This window comes from Rhinopithecus roxellana, chromosome 15 (assembly GCF_007565055.1).
Source record: "Rhinopithecus roxellana isolate Shanxi Qingling chromosome 15, ASM756505v1, whole genome shotgun sequence".
Classification (NCBI taxonomy): domain Eukaryota; kingdom Metazoa; phylum Chordata; class Mammalia; order Primates; family Cercopithecidae; genus Rhinopithecus; species Rhinopithecus roxellana.
Window position 1 is genome coordinate 92882952 of NC_044563.1, and position 6000 is coordinate 92888951.

Genomic DNA, 6000 nt, shown 5'->3' on the forward strand with positions numbered 1-6000 from the left:
AAACTGTCGTAGTTTAGATTCCCCCAAGAAGCAGACCCTAAAAAAGGACTCAAGTGTAAAGTTTATTTAGGAGCATTAATAGAAAATATCACTTTGTATAATAAAAGGTTACATTCATGAAGGTGAAATAATTTTAAATTGGTATGCACTTAAAACAATCACCATAAGGATATGAAAGAAAAATGAGCAACAAAAGAAAGTGCAATTCAAAATCATACATCACTCAGTAATTAATGAAGCAAGCAGACAAATACCAGGAAATATGTAGAAATTTTGAAGTACTGGAAATACATACATGTTTGTGTGCACTGTGTGTATACTATATCCCCAAATTATCAATATTTTTCCAATCACATATGGAAAAATATGAAAACCTTCTACTTGCAAATTAAGCAAGTCTCGATGTATTTCAAGGAATTGCTACAATACACACAGTATTCTCTGACCACAATGGATTTAAGATAGAAATCAGTATAAAAGGCATCTTTAGGAAAGCTCCATATATTTGAGAATTAATAAATAGATTTCTAATTAGTCATGGGAAAAAGTCATGGAAATTATTTAAAACTGTCAAGTCCTATTAAAATATGTGGAATGCAGCTAGAGCAGTATTTAGAGAGCATATAGGCAGACATGCCTCGAAATGTGCATATTAGAAAAGAGAGACTAAAATGAGTCATTCAATACATGAAGTTAATAACAAAAGGAACAACAACAAAAGGGAACTACTAAAGGTAAGAGCAGCCTCAGAAGTAGAAAACACAATAGAGATCAACAAAGTCAGCAGCTGGTTCTTCAAAAATACTCATAAGATATATGCAACCCTGGCAAGACTGAAAGATCAGAGAGAAGCAAAACGATAAGAATGAAAATATGAGCATTCCTACAGGTCATATAAAGATTAAAAGAAGTGTAATAACATAGGTAATACAAGTATACTATATAAACTTTATGCCAATAAATTTGTAAGTATAGATAAAAGTGAATTCTTTAAATACTATAACTTATGAAAATTGTCTCATGAAGATGTAGAAAAACTGAATAGTCTTAAAATCATTAAAGATAACAGTACTTCCCAATATTTCCACACAGAAAAACCCAGGCCTAGATGGTTTATAAGCTCTATCAAACTTTAAAGGAACAAAATTGTGGAATCTTACATAAAATAAATACTCCAGTGCATAGAACAAAGGAGACAATTTCGGTCTTAGTTTAGGTCTTCTAGAAAGCAGAGCCTGAGGCAAGGATTAAGATGCTAATATTTGGCCAGGTGCAGTGGCTTATGACTGTAATCCCAGCACGTTGGGAGGCCAAGGTGGGCAGATCACTTGAGGTCAGGAGTTTGAGACCAGCCTGGCCAACGTGGTGAAACCCCATCTCTACTAAATATACAAAAATTAGCTGGGCGTGGTGGTGCTTGCCTGTAATCCCAGCTACTCAGGAGGCTGAGGCAGGAGAATCACTTGAAGCCGGGAGGTAGAAGTTGCAATGAACTGATATCACACCACTGCACTCCAGCCTGAATGACAGAGTGAGACTCCATCTTGAAAAAGATGCTAATATTTTATTTGGGAAATGCAAATTCAGCACAGTATGAATGAGAGAAAAGTAGAAACAAAGCAAGGGAAATCCAGTGAAATGTGGTGTGATGCATTACTATATTGACTACCACTTCATAGTAAGTCAAAATGGACATGTTATGTTACTCAGTATGTGAGATTCTTGGAATGTGGATGTTTTTGGAAAGGTTGCAAGGAGGAACAATATCTTGGAGTAGTCAGTGGAAGAGAGAAAAGGGCATAATCTTCCCGTCAGGTAAGCTCCCATCTCCCAGTTCTCATTGAGTAACATTTACCCAACACGGATATTACTGCCATTTCATCCGTGTTGCATCATCCCGACTTAGCAACTGTTCAGGAATTGAGATCCATGTACTATGATGGTGGTGTTTTATTAAAGTTCAAAAGTGAAGGGGAAACCTGGCATGTGTGGGGTGCCAACCAAGGGAAGGAAAGAGGGAGGCAGCTAAAGGAATCTGAGAAGTTACACAAAGTGTGTTTCTAAATATGCTTTCCCATTTATTTGATAAGGCTAAAATACCAACAAGGACAACATGAAAAAGGAAAATTATAGGTTAATCTTATGCATAATAGAAATTGACAAAATATTAGCAATTTAAGAGTAACAATGTAAAGCATAATGAATGATGGCAAAATGGGGTTCATTTTAAGAATGCAAGGTTAATTTAACATTAGAAAATCAACCCATGTAATTCACATTAAAAGATGAAAGAAAAATCATAGATCATTTCAATAGATGAAGACACATGCACCTGATAAAATTCAATGTCTGCTGTGGAATTAATATTTGTGTCCTTCCTTTCCCAGATTCATATGCTGAATCTCTAATTCCCAATGTGCTATTTGGAGGTGGAGTCTCTGGGAGGTAATTAAGGTTAGATGAGGTCATGGGGTCAGGGACCCTATGACAGGATTAGTGCCCTTATAAGAAGAAAAGGCTAGAGCCCTCCCTTTCTGTTCACCATATGAGGGTACGGCGAGAAGGAGACCATTTTCAAACTCAGAAAATGGTGCTCACAAGACACAGAATCTGTCAGCACCTTGATCCCAAATCTCTCAGCCTTCAGAATTGTGAGAGATAAATGTTGTTTATGTCCATTCATGATTTTTAAAACTTCTTAGCAAATTAGGACTAAAAGAAACCTTTTTGAACGGATAAAGAGTATCGACTAAAAAAAATCAGCTTACAATAAAAGCATTTCTTTTGATGTTGCGAATGAGACAAGAATGCCTACATTAAGACATCTACTCAACATACCAAGGTTCTAAATAGTGTAGTAAGGCAAGAAAAAGAAACTACATAAAGATGGAAATTCAATCTGTCATTATTCTTAGATGATAAACTTATTTATGTAGAAAATCCAAATGTTAAAATGGGGCAGGGTGGGAGTAGCAATAAAGCGTAGATTTTTTTTCAGTTTTTCCTTTGTATATTTTTTATGATCAAAGATAAGTTGTCCTCTGTTTAAAATAACTTTTAGTAGTAATACAATGGTTTTTTCTAAACCTCATGGTAACCACAAAGCAAAAACCTGTAATAGATTGACTAAAAAACAACAAATTAAAACATACTACAATAGAAAATCACTTAACCACACAGGACAACAGTAAGAAAGGAAGAGAGGAGTTACAAAACAACTAGAAAACAAGTAACAAAATGGCAGTAGTAAGTCCTTCCCTATCAATAATAACATAAAAAGTAAATGGACTGGGGGGCGTGCCCAAGATGGCCAAATAGGAACAGCTCCGGCCTCCAGCTCCAAGCGTGAGTGACACAGAAGACGGGTGATTTCTGCATTTTCAACTGAAGTACTGGGTTCATCTCACTGGGGAGTGCCAGACAATCGGTGCTGGTCAGCTGGTGCAGCCCGACCAGCAAGAGCCGAAGCAGGGCGAGGCATTGCCTCACCTAGGAAGCACGCAGGGGAAGGGAATCCGTCTTCCTAGCCAAGGGAAACTGAGACACACAACACCTGGAAAACCGGGTAACTCCCACCCTAATACTGCGCTTTACCAAGGGTCTTAGCAAAGGGCACACCAGGAGATTATATCCCACACCTGGCCCAGAGGATCCCATGCCCATGAAGCCTCCCTCATTGCTAGCAGAGCAGTCTGAGATCTAACTGCAAGGTGGCAGCAAGGCTGGAGGAGGGGCACCTGCCATTGCTGAGTCTTAAGTGGGTAAACAAAGCCACTGGGAAGCTCGAGTTGGGTGGAGTCCACCACAGGTTAAGGAGGACGGCCTGCCTCTGTAGACTCCTCCTCTGGGCACAGGGCATAGCTAAACAAAAAGCAGCAGAAACCTTGGTAGAGGTAAATGCCCCTGTCTGAAAGCTTTGAAGAGAGCAGTGGATCTCCCAGCATGGAGGTTGAGATCTGACAACTGACAGACTGCCTGCTCAAGTGGGTCGCTGACCCCTGAGTAGCCTAACTGGGAGACATCCCCCACTAGGTGCAGACCGACACCTCACACCTCACACAGCAGGGTACACCCCTGAGACAAATCTTCCAGAGCAAGAATCAGACAGTAACACTCGCTGTGCAGCAATATTCTATCTTCTGCAGCCTCTGCTGCTGATACCCAGGCAAGCAGGGTCTGGAGTGGACCTCAAGCAAACTCCAACAGACCTACAGCTGGGGGTCCTGACTGTTAGAAGGAAAACTAACAAACAGAAAGGACACCCACACCAAAACCCCATCAGTACGTCACCGTCATCAAAGACCAAAGGCAGATAAAACCACAAAGATGGGGAAAAAGCAGTGCAAAAAAGCTGGAAATACAAAAAATCAGAGCGCATCTCCCCCTCCAAAATAATGCAGCTCATCGCTACCAACAGAACAAAGCTGGATGGAGAATGACTTTGATGAGTTGAGAGAAGAACACTGCAGTCAATCAAACTTCTCAGAGCTAAAGGAGGAACTACGTAACCAGTGCAAAGAAACTTAAAACCTTGAAAAAAGAATGGATGAATGGATAACTAGAATAATCAATGCAGAGAAGACCTTAAAAGAACTGATAGAGATGAAAACCATAACACGAGAAATACGTGACAAATGCACAAGCTTCAGTAACCGACTTGATCAACTGGAAGAAAGAGTATCAGCGATTGAAGATCAAATGAATGAAATGAAGCAAGAAGAGAAGTGTGGAGAAAAAAGAGTAAAAAGAAATGAATAAAACCTCCAAGAAGTATGGGATTATGTAAAAAGACCAAATCTACGTCTGATTGGGGTGCCTGAAAGTGACGGGGAAAATGGAACCAAGTTGGAAAACACTCTGCAGGATATCATCCAGGAGAACTTCCCCAACCTAGTAAGGCAGGCCAACATTCAAATTCAGGAAATACAGAGAACACCACAAAGATACTCCTCGAGAAGAGCAACTCCAAGACACATAATTGTCAGATTCACCAAAGTTGAAATGAAGGAAAAAATATTAAGGGCAGCCAGAGAGAAAGGTCCGGTTACACACAAAGGGAAGCCCATCAGACTAACAGCGGATCTCTCGGCAGAAACTCTACAAGCCAGAAGAGAGTGGGGGCCAATATTCAACATTCTTAAAGAAAAGAATTGTCAACCCAGAATTTCATATCCAGCCAAACTAAGTTTCATAAGTGAAGGAGAAATAAAATCCTTTACAGATAAGCAAATGCTTAGAGATTTTGTCACCACCAGGCCTGCCTTACAAGAGATCCTGAAGGAAACACTAAACATGGAAAGGAACAACAGGTACCAGCCATTGCAAAAACATGTCAAAATGTAAAGTCCATCAATGCTAGGAAGAAATTGCATCAACTAGTGAGCAAAATGACCAGCTAATATCATAATGACAGGATCAAGTTCCCACATAACAATATTAACCTTAAATGTAAATGGACTAAATGGTCCAATTAAAAGACACAGACTGGCAAATTGGATGAAGAATCAAGACCCATCAGTTTGCTGTATTCAGGAGACCCATCTCACATGCAGAGACACACATAGGCTCAAAATAAAGGGATGCAGGAAGATCTACCAAGCAAATGGGAAACAAAAAAAGCAGGGGTTGCAATCCGAGTCTCTTATAAAACAGACTTTAAACCATCAAAGATCAAAAGAGACAAAGAAGGCCATTACATAATGATAAAGGGATCAATTCATCAGGAAGAGCTAACTATCCTAAATATATATGCACCCAATACAGGAGCACCCAGATTCATAAAGCAAGTCCTTAGAGACTTACAAAGAGACTTAGACTCCCATACAATAATAATGGGAAACTTTAACACCCCACTGTCAACATTAGACAGATCAACAAGACAGAAAGTTAACAAGGATATCCAGGAATTGAATTCAACTCTGCACCAAGTGGACCTAATAGACATCTACAAAACTCTCCACCCCAAATCAACAGAATATACATTCTTCTCAGCACCATATC